We start from the raw sequence: 21825 nt of genomic DNA, 5'->3' as shown, positions 1-21825 counted from the left end.
AAACATACCTCCTTGGATTGAATGCAGCTCTCCAACTGAAAATGAAACTAAAACGCATCTAAAACCAGCTTTGAGCTCAAAACAAAAGTAAAAAGCAGAGCCAGAGCCCAGCTCCACCCACACACTGACATCACTGCAGCCACTTGAGAAGGCAAGCATTTCTTAAAGTGACATTCCCATGACATACTGAATACAAAAGATGTTGCAAGATTAAACATTGCTTGATTAATGACTTGTAGTTATTGATCGTATATATTGTTACACCAGTACAGATATGTGAGTAGTGTCCAGGCTCAGTTAGGCCTTTCTAACTAGCAGAGGTTCTACATTTGTATTATCAATGAGCTTACATTCTAAGTGACACTTAAAGTCATTATATTTGGACTGGAATTTGACTTGACCTTGGGATATTGAACCGCCATAAACTGCAAACTCTGTAATTCAACCTTTGTTTAAGATCTCTTGCTGCTTTTTTTTGATATGGGTGAAGCAGAGTCACATTACATTATGGACAGATGTTTATTTAAAAATTAAGTAGTGTCCTGATTTCAGCCTAAGTGCAAAACATCCCATGTCATCCAAACCAATAGCAATTAACTGATGACATTTTATTTTATTCTTGTTTTATGCGATGTGGGGGTGGTTACTGCCCATTGCCAATTACCCTTGAACTGAGTGGCTTGCTCAGCCATTTGAGTTGCTGGTGAGAGTCAACCATATTGTTGTGGATCTGGAGACACATGTAGGCCAGACCAGATAGGTACGGCATATTTCCTTCCCCAAAGAACACTAGTGAACAAAATATACTATTGCAACAACCAATTATAGTTTCATGATCACTGTTACTGAGATTAGGTTTCAATTCAAGATTTATTAATTGAGTGTGCTATCGAGTTCAGAGGTGAGTATTGTAGAATTTTGGGGATGTTATAGAGTTCAAGGTGTGTGTGTTATTTGGGTTTAGGGGTATGTGTTTTGGGGGCGGGTTTCTGTGTTTTGGGGGGTGTTATTTGAGTTTAGGGGTGTGTGTGTTTGTTTTCTGTGTTTTGGGGCTGTGTGTTATTTGAGTTTAGGGGTGTGTGTTTTCTGTGTTTTGGGGAGGTGTGTTATTTGAGTTTGCGGGTTGCTTTCTGTGTTTTATGGGGTCTTTGTTTGCTTTCTATATTTTGGTGGGTGTTATTTGAGTTTAGGAGATGTGTGTTTTGGGGGCGTGTGTGTGTTTTCTGTGTTTTGGGAGGTGTGTATGTTTTCTCTGTGCTTTGGGGGGGGGGTTATTTGAGTTTAGGGGGGGTGATTTCTGTGTGGGGTGTTATTTGAGTTTGGTGGGGGGGGGGGGGTTCTGTGTGGTGGGTGGTATTTGAGTTTGGGGGTGTTTTCCATTGGGGGTGTTATTTGAGTTTGGGAGGGGTCCTGTGTTTTGGGGTGTGTGTTATTTGAGTTTGGGGGGGGGTGTGTTTTCTGTGTTTTGGTGGGTGTGTTATTTGAGTTTAGGGGGTGTTTTCTGTGTTTTGGGGGTGTGTGTTATTTGATTGTAGGAGGCGTGTGTAGTTGATAGATCGTTATCTGGTTGTCTCGGTGGACAGGGGTAATAAAGCGACGGAGGGTTTGTAGCGGGGTCACAGCTCCTGTGAGATGCAGTCTGGTTTGTTAATAAATCCTAGGGTTTCTGCAGCCTGTTTTTGATGGGAGGCGCTGTGATTGAAGAACCTGGATTGGGACTCCGCTCCAGCCGCTGCCGAGCTCATTGTGGGGCGGTACAATGTAGCTGCTGATGCGGCAGCCACTTCCAGCAGCTCCCGAATGATCTGACCGGGGAAAGTGCTTGAATAGCCTGGGCTCGGCCTGGCCGATACACCCGCCGCGCGGCTGGCAGGGGTAAGTAAGGGACATCTATCCTTCCTACCTCCATCCATATCTCTGTAATTGAAAACAGATTTTCAGGTAATGGGAGACTCTGCTCCCATATGTAATGCAAGTCAATAATAATTTAGATTTTTAGATTTTATGACTGGAACTGGCCCAAACAATTCCACAAGTGACCTTTTAACGTTGAGGAATATATTGTTTGGTTCAAAGACACCAGGATTGTTGATGAAACTGTGGCAGGTCCAAAAAAAGGGGGAAAAACATTTTAAATTCTGCTCCCATTTATTGGTGAACAAATTGGAGCGATTTGCCAGAGCAGGCTAAGTTTCATGTGCTTCTTTCTCTGAAAGGGACAGAGAGGTCAAAGAAGCCCATCTTTTATTGCGGTGCTCAGACATTAAACGGCGACCTCATTCAAGGACTTGTGTCGTGAAATTTGCTCACATTTCACGTTTCTCTGGCGTGTGTGAAGTCCATCTATTTCAAAATTGTACTGGAAATAATGTAATTTCCCAGTCAGTTGATGATGGACATGAGAATGGTATAATACTTGGTGGGCAGTGCTGGCGTTATCCTTTTTAAGTCACTGGGTTAAATCAGAAATTTAAGAAGGGTGCTACCAAGGCCACGTGATGTCGAACAGGAACTGTTGTAAATTTTACGATCTCATTGTGCTTGGTAAACATTCAGATTGTCTGACTGTGAGATTTCTCTTCAGATGCCTCCTCTCCTGGGGCCACGGTGGATTCTACTCTGGGGTGTTCAGACTGGGTCTGCAAGGAGTAGAAAGTTTGTGTGTGGGGGTGGGGGAGATTTAAAAAAAAGCTTGAAGTGTGAGATGACCTTTTTGTTTCTGTATATCTGCCCCACAGGAGTGGCAAACATGCGTCATTTTGGCTTTGCCTCTGTCTTGGCCTCTGCCTTGTTTGTAGATGCAATCTATTGTGTTTAGCGGCTTGTTGAAGGTTGATTACCCCGTGGGCAAGGCAGTGTTTTTCCGCACTCTACCATAAGTAAAATCTCTGCGAGAGAAAAGAGCATTTGACGCCCCATCGTGCTGGTTACTTGTGCAATGTCAATGGTCATTTGATCCAATGAAGTGTACGTGTGCTAAACTTTCCAGTTGACGCTTGCAAGCAGCCCTGCAGATCCATTGATGTTGAGGCACATCCTTTCAGGAAAAACGAGCAGCCGTCCATATAGGGCAATGAAGAGAGTGTGGCAGTCAGATTAGTTTTAAATTGTTCCAGCAAAGAAACAGCACGTGCATGAGGGGCCCAATGGCCTCTTGCACTGGTTCTGTGTGAAAAATGACCCCGGCATTGAATTAATTAAACTGGTCCTGTGTGAAAAATGGCCCCAGCATTGAATTAATTAAACTGATTCAGAATCAATCAATTAGTATTACCAGTATTAAGTGAATATTACATAATAATAATCTTTATTGTCACAAGTAGGTTTACATTAACACTGCAATGAAGTTACTGGGAAATGCCCCTAGCCGCCATATTCCAGCACCTGTTTGGGTACACTGAGGGAGAATTCAGAATGTCCAAATTACCCAACAGCACGTCTTTCGGGACTTGTGGGAGGAAACCAGAGCACCCAGAGGAAACACACGCAGACACAGGGAGAACGTGTACAGACAGTGACCCAAGCCAGGAATCGAACCTGGGACCTTGGTGCTGTGAAGCAACAGTACTAAATATTGTGCTACCGTGCTGCCCACATCATAGAATCACCATGCAGAAAGAGGCAATTCGGCCCATCGAGTCTGCACCGGCAGAGTTCAGTGCTCTTGAAAAGAGCAGCCTACCCAAGCCCACACCTCCACCCTACCCAAACCCACACCTCCACCCTACCCAAACCCACACCTCCACCCTGTCTCTGTAGCCCAGTAACACCTAACCTTTTTGGACACTAAGGGCAATTTAGCATGGCCAATCCACCTATCCTGCACATCTTTGAACTGTGGCAGGAAACCCATGCAGACACTGGGAGAACGTGCAGACTCCGCAAAGACAGTGACCCAAACCGGGAATCAGACCTGGGCCCTTGAAGTTGTGAAGCAACAGTGCTAACCACGGTACTACCGTGCTGCCCATAAAGAATGTTCCCTAATAAAGAATGTGGAAGAGCTGTTAGTTGTAAAGGCAAAAGACAATGGGTGGGATTCTCCCAATGGGAGTCTACGTGCTGACGCCAGAGTAAAAACCGGAGTGTTTTACTCTGGCATCGGCGCCCGTTCCCAGACCCCTTTCCTCCATGGGGCTAGCAGGGGCGTCGCGTAAAAGATGCGGTGCCTTGGCTCCCGTGCTTGCTCAGTTGGGCCGGCGCCAACTAGTGCATGCGCGGTGGCCGTCTTCCCTCAGGCCGACCTGCACAAACATGGCCGATGGATCCGGGCTCGCCGGCAAAAGAAAGGAGGGCCGCCGACAGAGAGGCTGGCCCACCGATCGGTTGGTCCCGATCGCGTACCAGGCCACTTCGGAGGGCCTCCCCGGGGTTGGGACCCCCACAGGCCGCTCCCGGCCCTTGAAGCCCCAGGTCCCGCCGACATGGCAGCAGGTTAGTACGGCACCGGCGGGACTGTTATCTTTTTCGCCGGCTGCTCGGCCCATCTGGGCCAGAGAATCGGCGCTCGCCGTTTGGGGCGATTCTCCGAGCGGCCCGGTGTGATTCTCGCGGCACTGGTTTCGGGAGGGGGTGGGAGAATCGCGTGTGGGGGTCGGGGCGGCGTGGCGCGATTCACGCGGCCCACCGGCTATTCTACCACGCGGCGTGGGGGGGAGGAGCATATTGCCCAATGTGCATGCATTCAGTGCAAATTAGTGTTTTTATTCAATCACATGTGAGATATAATCTGTAAAGCACAGCTAAGTGCAGCTCTATGCCGTGAACATACTTTATAATGATTTGAAAAATGTGACCAGGTCTAATGGAAATTATTTCTAAAATTGAATGATTTCATGTGGAGAGGTTTTCAGTTCTTTTTCAAGGGCTTTATACATAATCCAGTGGGAATTAGGACTTTGACCATTTTGTTGCAAATACCGACTCCCAAAACACTGCATTGATATTGTTTTTCTAGCTTCTTTTTAAAATATTGCATCTATGATTATAGTGTATTTGTGAATTTTAATGTCTGAAATATTAGTTGCAATCTGATATTTTATTGAGAAAATTGAAAGGGTGCTAAAGGTGAACATGGGAATTTATATACATTTAATTTTTCAAACCACCTATAAGTGAACATTAGTCGAGTATGTTGATTTTATGTAGATCTTTATTTTAAACTTCACCAAAGTATGTCTAAGACTGCTTGAAGTGTACCTTATTATTAAATGTGGGATGTTTTAGAAAATAGTGAAGGAACCAGAATTTTTCAAGTACTCTCAAGGCCCTGTTTGCAATCCAGATCTTCCCCAACCCTAACTCGTAAACAGCAAAAATGTTCTTGGGCTTGAACAAAGAAAGGACAAGCAGAAATATAAGGGGACAGATGAAGTACCTGAGAGTAGGAAGCAGGTACTGTTGTCTGTTCATATTTACCACTTCTCTGTTTGTCATCTGTAAGGAGCCTCCATGAACTTAGTTTGCGTGAATTCAATTTAGTTCCTGCAAAGGAAATGAATCTGGGATCTTATAAAGGCTGTTCGTGCTGGGAGGTTCTTCCTATGCTGCATTATCTCCCCTCTGGAAAGTGTTAACTCTGCAGGGTACAATATTGGCAACACTTCAATACCTTACTCAAGTGGCCTTTGTGAATCTGGAGTGAGCGTCAACAGTCTGTTAGACTTTGAGGTCACTGGATTTCTAGATGGGAATACAAGCTGCAAGGAGGGCACAATGAAGCTGCAAAGAGATATAGATTGGTTAAGTGAGTGAGCAACAAGGTGGCAATGTAGCATAATGTGGAGAAACATAATATGACTGACTTTGATGCTAAGAATAGAAAAGCAGAATATTTTTTAGAAGACTTGTAAATGTTGAGAGAGACTGGGTGTACTCATACAAGGAACACAGATTAGCAAAGCACGTTGGTACAGGAAGCAATTGGGAAATAAAGTGGCATTTTGGCCTTTCTTTCAAGGGGATTGGAAAACTTGAATAAAGAAGTTTTGCCACAATTGTACCATGTTTTGGTGAGACCTTGCCGAGGCTATGCACAGTTTTGGTTCCTGTAATTCAGGAAGGGTACCATTGCGGAAAACTCTCTGCTAGTTGGAGTCACACCTCACACAATGGAATATAGTTGCGGTTGTTGGTGGTCAGTCATCACAGCCCCAGGACATAACTGCAGGAGATCCTCAGGGTAAGTGTCCGAGGCCCAACCATCTTCAGCTGCTTTATGAATGATCTTCCTGCCATCATAAGGTCAGAAGTGGGATACGTGCTGATGATTGCGCAGTGCTCAGCACTGAAGCAGTCCATGTTCAAATGCAGCAAGACCTGGACAATATCCAGGTTTGGGCTGACAAGTGGCAAGTATCATTCACACCACGCAAGTGCCAGGCAATGACCATCTCCTACAAGAGAGGATCTAACCATTGGCCCTTGGCATTCAATAGCATTACCATTGTTGAATCCCCACTATAGTAACATCCTAGGGTTACCATTGACCAGAAACTGAACTGGACTAGCCATATAAATACTGTGACTATAAGAGCAGGCCAGAGGCTAAGAATCCTGCAATGAGTAATTCAGTTCCTGACTCTTCAAAACCTGTCCACCTTTGACTTTTTAAAAATAAATTCAGGGTACCTAATTATTTTCTTTCCAATTAAAGGTCAGTTCAGTGTGGCCAATCCACCTACCCTGCGCATTGTTTTGGGTTGTAGGGGTAAGATCCATACAGACATGGGGAGAATGTGCAAACTACACACGGACAGTGACCCGGGGCCAGGATCGATCTTGGGTCCTCGGCACTGTGAGGCAGCAGTGCTAACTACTGTGCCACTAAGCTGCCTCTGTCCACCAGTGACGAGGCACAAGTCAGGAGTGTGATAGAACACCCTCCACTTGCCTGGATGAGTGCAGCTTCAACAGCACTCAAAAGGCTCAACAACATTTTGCCAGGAAGGAGATCCAGAGTTTCCCGGTGGAGCCGGTCTCCACATTGCTGGAGGAGGTGCTGACGACAGGGGGACTGGAGAAGAGGGTTCTGTTGGCGGTTTACGGAGCTATTTTGGAATAGGAGAAGGCGTCACTGAAAGGGATCAAAGCAAAGTGGGCGGAAGAGTTGGGAAAGGGCATGGAGGTGGGGCTCTGGTGTGAGGTGCTCCGGAGAGTGAACAACTCCACCTCTTGGGCGAGTTTGGGACTGATACAGCTGAAGGTGGTATACAGAACACACCTCACGAGGACGAGTATGAGCCGGCTCTTTGATGGGTTAGAAGATGTGTGTGAACATTTTGGGGGGGGGGGGGGGGGGGGGGGGGGTGCACAAATCACATTTTATATGTTTTGGCCCTGACCAGGAAGGAGGTTTTTAGGGTAATCTCTAAAGTGGTGCACGTGAAACTGGACTCGGGCCCTCAGGAGGCCATATTCGGGGTGTCGGACCATCTGGGGTTGGAAACGGGTACGGAGGCAGACGTTGTAGCCTTCGCCTCGTTGATCGCCCGAAGGCGGATCCTGATGGGTTGGAGAACAATCTCTCCACCTGTGCCCTGGCGTGGCAGGGGGACCTTTTGGAATTCTTGACTCTTCAGAAGGTTAAGTTTGAACTGAGGGGAAGGATGGAGGTTATTCATTCTGTACTTTCAAGAATTATATAACATGGAACATTAGTGGGGGGAGGGAGAAGGGGTCTGTGGGGAGGGGGACAGTATGTGTTAATGGTGATTATGGATGATTCCTGATTCCTTTTTGTTATTTGTTTATATTAACATGCGGGCAGTTGTTTGGGGGTTGGTGGGAGGACGGGATTGTTGTTGATATGGGGATTGACATTATATTCGTTACTATTTATTGTTGGTTGGTGCAAATTTGGGAGAAAATGTGAAAAAGGAGGAGAATTAAAATATTTTTTAAAAAAAGGAAGCTTGACAACATCCAGGACATAGCAACCAATTGATTGGCACCCCATCCACAAACATTCACTTCCTCCACCACTAACCCACACTAGCAGCAGTTTATGCCATTTACTGCAGGAATTTACCAAGGTTCCAACTTCAGAGTTCTGTCCATTTGAGCCAAAGCAGGAAATACAAAACATTACACTTTCTGGTTGTTTCAAACTGTCCATATTTACTCCCCGTCAAATAAATCTTAAAAACAGAACCCTGGGAAGCAGTTCTTTATTTGAGTCGTATAGGCAACAGCTCCCGCTCTTCCCCCCCCACCCCCCACCCCAATGAAATGTACTTCAATTAGTAATATCATGATGTGATGAAAATATATTATGTTGTAAGGAAGAGGTTACTTCATAACACAGCAGATTGTGATTCTGAACACTTGGGAGTGTTTGTGATGTATCCAAACTGATTTGCTTTGCATCTGACAAGATAAAGTACAACCTTAGAAGCGAGAAAAGTCACTGGTGCCACTTGCACCTACAATTCAATTATACCGTTTTATGAATTTTGGAAGTTGTAACAGTTCCGTTAAGGAGGAACATTTTAATTCAGGAAGGCACTTTTTAAAAAAAAAAAAATAAAATTTAAGTACCTGATTATTTATTATTTTTTTTGCCAATTAAGGGGCAATTTAGCGTGGCCAATCTACCTAACCTGCACATCTTTGTGTTGTGGAGGTGAAACCCACGCAGACATGAGGCGAATGTGTAAACTCCACACGAACAGTGATTCAGGGCTGGGATTCGAACCCGGGTCCTCAGTGCCGCAGTCCCAGTGCTAACCACCCCAGGAAGACACTCAACTTGATTGTAAAACAGCATTTCCATTGCTCAAAATAACAGTTATATCCATTTTTTAAAAAGCGGTTACAATTTCACCAGAATTCAAAACTGAATCCCTTATTTATTTAGATCAAGCAACAGTCTTGGGGTCTTATTTAACATTGTAAAGTAGACAATAGAAGATACGTGTTTGTAATTTAAGTATGGATTGTGTATGTTCCATGTTCCTTTAACGGAACCTTCAAAATCAATAACTGTTACTATCTAGAAGGACAAGGCCAGAAGATGCATGGGAATACCACCACCTGCAAGTGCCCTCCCAAAGCCACACATCATCCTGACGGAAATATCTTGCCGTTCCTTCACTGTTGCTGGGTCATAATCCTGAAACTCCCTCCCTAACAGCACTGTGGTGTACCTACACCACATGGACTGCTGTGGTTCAAGAAGGCAGCTCACCACCATATTCTCAAGTTCAATTAGGGATGGGCAATAAATGCTGGCCTAGCCAGCGATGCCGGCATCCAATGTACGAGTAAAGAAAATTGGAGGTCATACAAGAAAAGTTCATAGATTGTTCTCTTGGATGAGAGAGTTGTCCATTGATGAGAGGCTGAGTAAATTTGTTCTATGTTCTGTGGAGTTTTGAAGAATGAGAAGTGATCTCATTGAAATGTGGAAGATTCTGAACCAACCTGACAGGGTAGAGGCCGAGCGGTTGTCTTCTTGGCTGGAAAATCTAGAACAAGGGGATGCAACTCTGGATAAGGGGCCGATCATTTCGGACGGAAATTTCCTCACTCAAAGTGTTGTGAATCTTGGGAATGATGTACCCCAGAAGTTGCGGATTCTCCATCATTGAATTTATGGCTGAGAGCTATACATTTTTTTTTGTCCCTCAGGAAATTAAGAGATTTTGATAGGAAAATGGATTGAAGTCAATGACCAGACATGATTGTGTATGGTCTTGTCAGGCTTCTTTTTCTTATGTTCTAATCCCCTTTTCAATGGACTCATTGAACAAAAGTTAGGAGCACAGGCTAGGCAATGTCATCTACCCGGGTTGAAATCAGGATGTGATTTGGACCTTTTTAATTACTTTATGATTTAGTATTATACATATTTGGTGCAACTGGTGATTGGTCATTGCAGCAAGAGAAGATCAAAGGGAGATTTAATGGAGGTTTTCAACATCTTGAGTGACTTTGATCAATTAAGTACAAGAGTTGGCAAACAGAAGACAAGGTTTAAAGTAATTGGCAAACGAGCCAGTATGACACGAGGAAAACAATGTGCAGCAAGTCATTATGCATTACCTGAAAGTGTTATTACTCAAAATGTTGAATAATCTTTAGTGTAAAAGAAGTAGAAAAGTATTCTGAAGCATTTGAAAAAGATGGTGATTTTTCATTGTAATCGTAAACCAGGGGCTGGTTTAGCACAGTGGGCTAAACAGTTGGCTTGTAATGCAAAACAAGGCCAGCAGCGCGGGTTCAATTCCCTTCTCTGCCTCCCCGAACAGGCGCCGGAATGTGGCGACTAGGGGCTTTTCACAGTAACTTTTTTGAAGTCTACGTGTGACAATAAGTGATTTATTATTATTATTATTATTATTATTATTATTATTGAATTTAGAGTCTCCAGAAATTGTCTTTTTTAGTGAAAATACCATTTATTAATCCTCAAATAACCAGGGCTGCTAAGGGTATTTGAATTTGTTCTGTTAGTATTCTCCTTTATAACTCAGATCATCACAAATGTAAGTAGCCTTGGGGTATTCTAATCAATGTAGGTTTTACAGAAAGGAATGTCAGTACTTCAAACATTGGGCGAAATTCTCCCAACGGGAGAATAAGTGCCGACGCCGGAGTGAAAACTGGAGTGATTCACTCCGGCATCAGAGGCCGCTCCTCGCCCCCTATTATCCCACCCCCAGGGGGCTAGGAGCGGTGCCGCATCGATTTCACGCGCCAGGGCGCCGCATAAATGACGCGGCCAGCGGCGCTTAAATGACATCACTCGCGCAGGTTGGCCGGTGCCAACCCGCACATGCGCGGTTGCCGTCCTCCCCGCAGGCGCCCCCCAAAACATGGAGGATTGATCTTGCGGGGCGGCGGAGGAAAAGAGTACGTCGTTTAGAGACGCCGGCCCGCCGATTGGTGTGCACCGATCACGGGCCAGACCCCTACTGAGCACCCCCCTGGTGCTTGATCCTCCCTCCCCCCCCCCCCCCCCTTTTCCAGGCCCCGCACCCAGCGTTCGTGCGCTGTTCACGCCGGCAGCGACCAGATGTGGTTGGCGCCGGCGTGAACCCGTCGGATTGGGCAGGCCGCTCGGCCTGTCCGGGCCGGAGAATCGCCGCTCGCCTGTTCGAAACGGCGAGCGGCGATTCTCCGAGCGGCCTGTTGTGAAACACGACACACCGTTTTGGGGGTGGGAGAATCGCGTGCGGGTGCCAGGGCGGCGTGGCGGGAATCGCCCGGCACTCCCGCGATTCTCCCACCCGGTGTGGGGGTCGGAGAATCGTGCCCAACCCTTGTTTGTACTAATCCCATTTAGCTAAGCTTTCTTTAAAGATTTTTGTGTTACTATATACCATTGGCGTTACTTTAGAGGAGCATTTAGTTCTGCTTTTTTGTTAACTTTCAGATTGGATCAAGAGATGCAGTTCTGTAGCTGCAATATTGCTATGTGTGGCAATTGGTGACTGTGCCCAGTCTTTTCGGATTACATCTTGATCAATTCGTTTTTCCTGATCACCGCTATCAGTTTCGTAGCACCTTTTGCAAGAGCTGAAAAGTCGTTAGGAATAAGCCCCACTCCTGGATTTGAGCACATAACTAAGGCGGAGTCTGCACGTTCTCCCCGTGTCTGTGTGGGTTTCCTCCGGGTGCTCCGGTTTCCTCCCACAGTCCAAAGATGTGTGGGCTAGGTGGATTGACCATGCTAAATTGCCCTTCGTGTCCAAAAAGGTTAGGCGGGGTTATTGGGTTACGGGTATAGGGTGGAAGTAAGGGTTTAAATTGGTCAGTGCAAACTCGATGGGCCGAATGGCCTTCTTCTGCACTGCATGTTATATGTCTATGTCTAACAATTGAAAAGCAGGAGATTTCTCTCTACGTCATGATCAACATTCCTCATTCAGTCTGCACCAGAAAAAATATTGACTGGCTGTTTGCATTATGTGCTGCTCCTGAAATTTGCAGTGCTTATGTTGGTTGCTGTGTATACAAAATAAGAGGAGCAGGTTGTGACTGAGCTTGATAGTGTAAATTGAGTGCTCGTGAGTCAACAGTCCATTTTGCATCTTTTGGATTTTGATTTTCTTTGAAGCAAATGGAAATATTAAGGTTATATTGGTTGCTGACTCAATAGCGCTTATTTTACACTTTTTGCTCAAAGTAATGATCTACTGTGACTTCTGAAGTAATTAACTGGCTGTGCTTTAGAACATCCCGGTGGTTGTGAAGTGTTAAAATGTACAGTATACAAAGTAATAATCTTAAAGTATATGCAACGGGCATGATGGGTTTCTTGACATTCTGCAGATGAACAATAGTAGCTGCTCACAGCCTGCGTGAACATAAAGGAGATAAAGGAAATTCAATTCCAGACGGTGGAGAGGTCCAAGCTGAGAGACAGGGGCCGGGATTCTCCCCTATCCGGCGGGGGGTCCCGGCGTGTTGGAGTGGCGTGAACCACTCCGGCGTCGGGCTGCCCCAAAGGTGCGGAGGTCTCCGCTCCGCACCTTTAGGGGCCAAGCCCTCACATTGAGGGGCTAGACTCGCGCTGGAGTGGTTGGCGCTCCGCCGGCTCGCGTGAACGGCCTTTGGCGCCACGCCAGCCGGGGCTGAAAGGACTTTGCCGGCCGGCGTAAGTCCGCGGCATGCCCTGGAGCGTCAGCAGCTGCTGACGTCAATCCTGCACATGCACAGGGGAGGGGGTCTCTTCCGCCTCCACCATGGCGAAGGCGGAAGAAAAAGAGTGCCCCCATGGCACAGGCCTGCCCGCCGATCGGTGGGCCCCGATCGTGGGCCAGGCCTCCGTGGGGGCACCCCCCGGGTCAGATCGCCCGCGCCTGCTCCCAGGACCCCAGCGCCCACCCTGCGGGGGGTCGGAGAATCCCGCCCAGGGTAACATTTGCATTTCACGTATTGTCTAGTTTACTGATTTGGGTAAAATACACTCACCAGTTGATGTATGCCTTAAAATAATCAGTGATGAGCAGCTGCTAATGAAGTCTAGCAGTAATGTTAGGAAGTAAGAATTAGAAAAGGGTGTTACAAACTGTAAATTGTTGAGAAGTTTCCCATGGACGACCCAGGTACTTCTCCCATACAGGCTGCGATAAAATTGTTTACTTACTTGAACTTCACAGACTCCAGAGTGAATGTTTGATGTTTGTTTTTTCTCTCTACAACAGGTGCTATGTAAATTACATTTCTTTAGATTGCCAAGGGTATATTTCTTCCTTAAGATAAAAGCAAATTACTGTGGATGCTGGAGTCTGAAACAAAAATGGAAAGTTCTGGACAATCTGCGCAGGTCTGACAGCATCTGCAGAGAGAGAGAATGGATCTAATGTTTTGAGGCTGGATTACCCTTTGTCAAAGTTTTGCATCTCGGTAACATAGTGGTTAGCACTATGGCTTCACAGCGTCAGGGTCCCAGGTTCGTTTCCCGCTTGGGTCACTGTCGGCGGAGTCTGCACGTTCTCCCCGTCTGCATGGATTTCCTCCGGGTGCTCCGGTTTTCTCCCACAGTCCAAATTAGGTTGATTTGCCGTGCTAAATTACCCTTGGGTTAGATGGGGTTGCTGGGTTATGGGGATAGGGCTTAGGTAGGGTGCTCTCCTTCTGCACTGTAAATTCTATGATCTGCCGATGAACAAATTAAAGAACAGACCCTTAAGGATTATAACCTCTACTATTACCCAAGCCACGTGCAAATTGGCGTAGGGAGAGAAAATTAGGGAAGGAAATGCACGGCTAAAGCAGTGGTGCGGGAAAGAGGGGTTCATTTCATGGGCACTGGCATCAGTATTGGGTCAGGAGGGATCTGTACCGTTGGGACGGTCTCCATCTGAACCAATCTGGGACCAGTGTTTAGTGGAAAGCGTACATAGGGTGGTCACAAGGACATTAAACTAGCAAATGGGGAGGAGGGGACGTCTCAGGGGAACGCAATACAGTTCCAAAAACAAATAGCAAGGCAGAGAGTAAAACGATCGTCAGGGACCTAACTTCAGGAACTGCAGCTAATGGTAAAACTACAAGAAAGTATACTGGTTAAACAAAAAGTGAAAAATAATATACAAGCAAATAAAACATCACTGCTGAGGGATAGATCAGGGGGAATAGCCCAATTAAGAGTTCTATATACAAATGCACGGAGTGTAAGGAATAAACTAGATGAGGTGCAGGTACTAATGCAGGTTGAAGATTATGATGCAGTGGCTGTTACAGAGACGTAGCTGTAGGATGGTCAGGACGAGTAACTAAATATACCGGTTATAAAGTTTACAGGAGGACGAGAGAATATGGCAGAGGGGGTGGAGTAGCCTTACTGATTAGAAATACTATCACTTCGGGGCAGCACGGTGTCGCAGTGGTTAGCACTGCTGACTCACGGCGCCGAGGTCCCTAGTTCGATCCTGGCTCTGGGTCACTGTTCGTGTGGAATTTGCACATTCTCCCTGTGTTGGCGTGGGTTTCGCCCCCACAACCCAAAGATGTGTAGGTTAGGTGGATTGGCCACGCTAAATTGCCCCTTAATTGGAAAAAATGAATTGGGCACTCCAAATTAATTTTTTAAACATTAAAAAAAACACTATCACTTCAATGGTGAGGCATATGAGGGGAAAGCATCCAGTGGAGACCATATGGGTGGAACTGAGGAACAAAAAAGTATCTAAAACTGTAATGGGTGTTGTGTAATGGTAGCAGTTCTGAGGTGTTAGATTGAATAAAGGCAGAAATTAGGCAAGTATGTAGCAAAAGTAGAGTAGTATTTATGTGGGATTTTAACTTGCACATAGATTGGGAGAGGCAGACAAGCACCAGTCTGAAAGGTCGTGAATTTCTGGGACGTTTCCTGCAGCAATATGTTCGAGATGGAACAAGGGAACAGGTAATATGTAATAGAACATAGAACATTACAGCGCAGTACGGGCCCTTCGGCCCTCGATGTTGCGCCGATATTGGATTTAGTTATGAGTAATCAGCACAGTTTAATTAGTAACCTAACTGCGAACACTTATCAAATGGAGATCACAACATGATTGAATTCAGTGCAGTTTTTAAAACTGAAAAGCACATTGCAGATACTAAAATTTTCAACTTGGGTTAGGCTGACTTTAACAGGATGAGGCAGAGACTGTCCACTGTAAACTGGGAAGATCTGTTAATGGGTCAAACGACGGAAGATCAGTGGGGAATATTTAAAGAAACATTTAATGAGATACAAAGGAAACATATACCCCTGAGAGGAAAATGCTTCGCTTCCCAAAAAAAACAACCAGGGACAACTGAAGAGGTTGGGGACAGCATAAAACTAAAAGAAAGAGCTTACAAAAATGCAAGACATAGTACAGATCTGGACAAGTGGGAAAGGTACAAGGACCGCAAAGTAACTTATAAGAACTACTGAAAGGGATTATGAAAGGAAACTTGCAAGGGACATCAAAATCAATAAGAATAAGTTTTATTATATAAAGGGGAAGTGGGTGGTGAAGAACAATGTAGGCCCACTAAAAGCTGAAAATGAGATATTGTCCGTGATAATGGGGGTATGGCAGACATATTGAACAATCACTTTGCCTCAGTGTTTACAGTTGAAAAGGAGGATAACTTCTGGAAGTCAGAAGGCAATTAATAGTCGATAAGAGGACAAGGGCTTAATACAATTAACGTAAGTACAGCATCAGTAACCAGGATATTAATGGAACTTAAGTGTGGCAAGTCCCCAGGACCTGACGGTTTCCACCCAAGGGTGTTACAGGAAGTAGGAGAGTACACTGCAGGTGCCCTAATTACAATCTTCCAGAGTTCCCTAGATTCAGGAGTAATTTTTCTTGACTGGAAAATTGCACATGTCACTCCACTTTTTAAGAAGGGGGAAACCAGGGAATTACAGAGTGGTTAGCCTAACATCTGTAGTGGGGAAAATTGCTGGAGTCTATAATCAAGAATGCAGTAACTGCACAACTTGAAAAATCTTGGCCGATCAATGAGAGGCAACATAGATTCATGAAGGGAAGATCAGGGCTGACTAATCTTATTGAATTTTTTGAAGAAGTGACTCGGGTAGTGGACAGGGGAATGAATGTGGCTGGATGCCATTGATGGGAACTTCCAGAAGGTATTTGATAAAGTCCCACAGAAGAGACCGTTAACTAAGGTGGAAGCTCATGGAGTTGACGGCAAATTATTGACATGGTTAAGAAGTTGGTTTGAATGGCAGACAACAGAGTGGGGATAGTGGCTAATTACTCTAATTGTCAGGAGGTGACTCGCGGTATGCCACAGGGATCTGTGTTGGGGTCTCAATTATTCACATTATTCATTAATGACTCGAAGGCAGGCTAACAGCAGGATAGGGAGAGGGGACAAGAAAGAGGAGGCCAAGCGACATAGAGGGGTGGAAGGGAGAAAGAGGGTACCACCCACATATAAACACCAGTCACCTACCTATGGTAAAGGGCTAATGAAAGGAACCTAAAATAGGGAAAGGAATGGGAGGGGGGACACTGAAAAAGAACACGTTGTAAATTGTAACCGTTGTATCTACCTTTAACGAGTACAGTGTATAAAATGTAAAACTTTAATAAAAATATTTAAAACAAGAAGTGTGAGGTTATCCATGTTGGACCAAAAAAGGATAGAGCAGAGTACTTACTAAATGGAAAGAGGTTAGGTACAGTGGATGTCCAACGTGACTTGGGAGTTCAGCTGCATCGGTCCTTAAAATGCCAGGAACAAGTGTAGAAAATAATCAGAAAGGCTATTGTAATGCTTGTCTTTATATCTAGAGGATTGGAAGCTAAAGATGCCGGGGTTATGCTACAGCTATACAAAACCCTGGTCAGACCTCACTTGGAGTACTGTGAGCATAGTACATTGAAGGTGGCAAGAGAGCAGTTAATAAAGCAGATAGTATTCTGGGCTTTATTAATAGAGGCATAGAGTAGAAGAGCAAGGAGGTTATGCTGGACTTGTACAAGACACTAGTTAGACCTCAGCTGGAATATTGTGTACCGTTCTGGATGCCACACTATAGAAAGGATGTGAATGTATTGGAGAGAGTGCAGAAGAGGTTCACAAGAATAGTTCCAGGAATGTGAAATGTCAGTTCTGAGGATAGATTGGAGAGGTTGGGACTGTTCTTGGAGAGAAGAAGGCTGAGAGGAGATTTGATAGAGACGTTCAAAATCATGAGGGGGCTGGACAGAGTAGATGGGGAGAGACTGTTGCTGCTTGTAAAAGGATCAAGAGTAAGTGGGTAGCACGGTAGCACAGTGGTTAGCATTGTTGCTTCACAACTTCCGGTGGCGGCAATGACGTAGGAAGCCACACATTTGGGAGCTCCCGTTTTAAACTGACTTTTCGGCTCTTTTTAGAGCCCAAAACTGAAGTTTTTCAACGTCTCCCGGTGGGAGAAGGTGTGCTGATCGACTTTCCCCACAGTCCATGACTCGAACTCAGAGTGGAAAGGGGGAAAAAAACGGCAGCAGCTCCCCAGAAAAAACGGGGGAAGGAATCCAAGATGGCGGCCGGCGGAGCTCCAGAGGAGTGGAAGCAGTGGGCCCTGGAGCAACAAGCTGCTCTCCTGTGCTGTTTTGCAGATTTCAAGGCTGAGGTACTGAGCTCTCTGCAGGAAATGAACAGAAGGCTCTCGGAGATTCAGACGACCCAGGGTGCTGCCATCAAGGAGTTGCAGATGCAGGCCACTGAATGAGAGGAAGAGGCCAGGATCCTCATGAGTAAGGTGGAGGGACACGAGGCACTCCACAAGAAGTGGCAGGAACGCTTCGAGGAGCTTGATCACCGCATGAGACGGAAAAACCTGTGGATCTTGGGACTTGCGGAGGGGCTGGAGGGGTCGGACCTGACAACCTACGTGGCTACAATGCTGAACTCGCTAGTGGGGGCCGGGTCTTTCCATCTGCCCCTGGAGCTGGAGGGAGCACACAGAGTACTGGCCAGGAGGCCTAAGGAGAATGAACCCCCGCGTGCGGTGCTGGTGAGGTTCCACCGGTTCAGTGATCGGGAGTGTGTGCTGCGCTGGGCCAAGAGGGTGAAGAGCAGCAATTGGGAGAATGGGGTAGTATGGATCTACCAGGATTGGAGTGCGGAGGTGGCTAAGCTGCGGTCCGGATTTAATCGGATGAAAGAGGTGCTTTACAGGAAAAAGATAAAGTTCGGAATGTTGCAGCCCGCGCGCCTGTGGGTAACTTATTCGGACCGGCATTATTATTTCGATTCCCCGGAGGAGGCGTGGGCCTTCGTGCGGACGGAGAAACTGGACTTGAACTAGGGGTTGGGGGTTGCGGGGTCGGTTGTAATGCTTTATTGCTGGTTTCTGCTGTTTTTTTGTACTTTTGCAATTTTGATATGGTTATTTCTGGGGGTGTTGTTCTGTTATGTTTTTTTTGCTGTGGGGCATTATTTGAGTTTTGTATCTTGCGGGGAGGGTTGGGGGGGTTTGTTGTATTCTATGTCGGGTTGGGGGTATGGAGTGGGGCTGGTATTTGGGAGCTGCGTCAGAAGGGTGTGGTGGGGCAGTGCGAAAGCGCGGGCTTTCCTCTGGTTTCCCGCGCTGCGGGGCTGCGGGGGCGGAGACGATGACGGGGGGAGGCGGGGCCTTAACTGGTTCTTTCCCACACTGGAGCGGTGCCTGGAGGAGGGATAGATTGGGGGATGATCCCACTTTGGGAGGGGTCGGGTTATTGGCGGGAGTTTCCGGGGTCAGCAGAAGTTAGCTGACCCACGGAAGTACAATGGAGGACGGTTCGCGGCTAGGAGGGTTCCTAGCCTGGGGGGGGGAAGGGAGGGGGGGAAAGGGGAATACCGGGTTGCTGCTGGTAGGGTCAGGAAGGAGCTGGTGGGGGCTGGGGGGACAGAGGTGAGGTGTTGTCGCTGTGGGGACTGGGTCGGGCGGGGGGTGCTGGCCTGGGGAGGGCAGTTGACGGGCTATGGCTAGTCGACGGGGGTGGAGGGCGGGACGCCCTCTGATTCGGTTGGTCACCTGGAATGCGAGAGGATTGAATGGGCCGGTGAAGCGGTCGAGGGTACTTGCTCATCTGAAGGGGCTAAAGGCAGATGTGGCAATGCTTCAGGAGACCCACCTGAAGGTGGCGGACCAGGTCCGCCTGAGGAAGGGGTGGGTTGGGCAGGTTTTCCACTCTGGGTTGGATGCGAAGAACCGAGGAGTGGCAATTCTGGTGGGCAAAAATGTGTCGTTTGAGGCATCGGAGGTGGTGGCGGATAAGGGGGGTAGGTATGTTATGGTTAGGGGCAGGCTACAAGGAGAGAAGGTAGTACTTGCTTGCGTGTATGCCTCAAATTGGGATGATGCGGGCTTTATGAGGCGTATGTTGGGACGGGTCCCGGATCTGGAGGCGGGAGGTCTGATCATGGGGGGCGGACTTCAATACGGTGTTGGATCCTTCACTGGATCGGTCCAGCTCTAGGGCGGGTAGGAGGCCGGCGGCGGCCAAGGTACTGAGAGGGTTTATGGACCAGATGGGTGGGGTGGATCCATGGAGGTTTGTGAGGCCGAGGGCACGCGAGTACTCTTTCTTCTCCCACGTACATAGGGTCTACTCTCGGGTAGACTTCTTTGTGGTGAGTAGGGGACTGATTCCGAGAGTGGAGGAGGCTGAGTATTTGGCCATTGCAATCTCCGACCACGCTCCGCATTGGATAAAGTTGGAGATGGGGGAGGTGCGGGACCAGCGCCCGTTGTGGCGGTTGGATGTGGTGTTGTTGGCGGAGGAGGAGGTGTGTAGGAGGGTCCGGGCAAGTATTGAGGGGTACCTCGAGGTGAATGATACGGGGGAGGTTCAGGTGGGGGTGGTCTGGGAAGCCCTGAAGGCAGTGATTCGTGGGGAGCTGTTATCCATCCGGGCACACAGGGAGAGGAGCGAGAGGAGTGAGAGGGATAGACTGGTAGGAAAGATACTGGAGGTAGACAGGAGCTCTGCAGAGGCACCAGAGGAGGGACTGTTGGGGGAGAGGCGCAGCCTGCAGGCTAAATTTGATTTGCTGACCACTAGAAAGGCAGAGGCACAGTGGAGGAAGGCATAAGGGGCAGTGTACGAACATGGTGAAAAGGCGAGTAAGATGCTGGCTCATCAGCTCCGCAAGCGGGATGCGGCTAAGGAAATTGCTGGAGTGAGAGATGAGTGGGAATGTGGTGCGGAAGGGGGTAGAGGTGAATGAGGTCTTCAAGGACTTTTACGGGGAACTGTACCGGTCGGAGCCAACGGGGGAAAGGAGGGCAATGGAGAGGTTCCTCGACGGGCTTTCTTTCCCGAAGGAGCAGTTGGAGGAGTTGGGTGCGCCGATTGAGCTGGAGGAGCTAGTTAAGGGGATCGGGCAGATGCAGTCAGGGAAGGCACCGGGGCCGGATGGGTTCCAGGTGGAATTTTATAAAAAGTTTGTGGACCTCGTGGGCCCCTTACTGGTGCGGACACTCAATGAAGCGTGGGAAGGGGGGACTTCGCCCCCGACGATGTCGCGGGTGCTGATCTCGTTAATTTTAAAGAGAGACAAGGACCCCCAGCAGTGTGGTTCATACAGGCCCATACCTCTCCTCAACGTAGATGCCAAGGTGCTGGCAAAAATCCTGGCCACCAGGATAGAGGACTGTGTGCCAGGGGTTGTGCACGAGGACCAGACAGGTTTTGTGAAGGGAAGGCAGCTGAACACCAATGTGCGGAGATTGTTGAATGCCATCATGATGCCGGCGATTGAGGGGGAGGCAGAGATAGTGGTGGCGCTGGATACGGAGAAGGCCTTCGATAGAGTGGAGTGGGGGTACTTATGGGAGGTGCTGGGGAGGTTTGGATTTGGTGAAGGGTTCATTAGATGGGTAAGGCTGCTATATGAGGCCCCGATGGCGTGCGTGGCCACGAATGGGAGGAGGTCGGAGTACTTCCGGCTTTACCGAGGGACCAGGCAGGGTTGCCCCCTGTCCCCCTTGTTGTTTGCACTGGCAATCGAGCCGCTGGCGATGGCGTTGAGGGATTCAGAGAGGTGGAGAGGTTTGGTGCGAGGTGGGGAGGAACATAGGGTGTCGTTGTATGCCGATGACCTGTTACTGTATGTGGCGGACCCGGTGGGAGGGATGCCGGGGGTGATGGAGCTGCTAGCTGAGTTTGGGACCTTTTCAGGTTATAAATTAAATTTAGGCAAGAGTGAGGTGTTTGTGGTGCACCCTGGAGACCAGGAGGAAGGAATTGGTAGGCTCCCGCTTAGGTGAGCAGGGGAGAGCTTTAGGTACCTGGGGGTGCAGGTTGCCAGGGACTGGGGGACTCTTCATAAACATAATTTCACCAGAAGTGTGGATCAGATGGAGGAGGAGTTCAAGAGGTGGGACATGCTGCCATTGTCGTTGGCGGGGAGGGTACAGTCCGTCAAAATGACGGTGCTTCCGAGGTTCTTGTTCCTCTTTCAGTGCCTGCCCATCTTTATCCCCAGGGCCTTCTTTAGGAGAGTGACTAGCAGTATTTTGAGCTTTGTGTGGGCTCATGGGACTCAGAGTGAAGAGGGTGTTCCTGGAGCGAGGGAGGGATAGAGGCGGGCTGGTGCTGCCCAACCTTCTGGGGTACTATTGGGCGGCCAATGTGTCAATGGTGCGTAAATGGGTGATGGAGGGGGGAGGGGCAGCGTGGAAAAGAATGGAGATGGCATCATGTAGAGGTACGAGCCTGGGTACCATGGTAATGGCGCCGTTGCCGCTCTCCCCGAAGAGGTTTACCACGAGCCCGGTGGTGGCGGAGACCCTAAGAATCTGGGGACAGTGGCGACTGCATCGGTGGGAAACAGGGGGCTCGATGGAGGCTCCATTGGGTGGCAATCATCGGTTCATCCCAG

At 47.7% G+C, this 21825-nt stretch overlaps 1 protein-coding gene across 3 annotated transcripts in view; it reads left to right on the top strand.

The window, feature by feature from the left end:
• The first annotated feature begins 1555 nt into the window (after positions 1 to 1555).
• Positions 1556 to 21825, top strand: part of stambpl1 (STAM binding protein-like 1) — a 98661-nt gene continuing 78391 nt past the window's right edge. The window contains exon 1 of one of the 3 annotated variants that reach the window (XM_038821411.1): positions 1556 to 1875. The gene's annotated coding sequence lies outside the window, so the exon portion shown is untranslated. The remainder of the gene's footprint in view (positions 1876 to 21825) is intronic. The other 2 variants (XM_038821415.1, XM_038821413.1) reach the window with 2 other exon arrangements.

Source organism: Scyliorhinus canicula, chromosome 16, assembly GCF_902713615.1.
Source record: "Scyliorhinus canicula chromosome 16, sScyCan1.1, whole genome shotgun sequence".
Taxonomy (NCBI): domain Eukaryota; kingdom Metazoa; phylum Chordata; class Chondrichthyes; order Carcharhiniformes; family Scyliorhinidae; genus Scyliorhinus; species Scyliorhinus canicula.
Note: the sequence above shows the minus strand (reverse complement) of the source record. Positions and strands in the feature narration are given on the sequence as shown.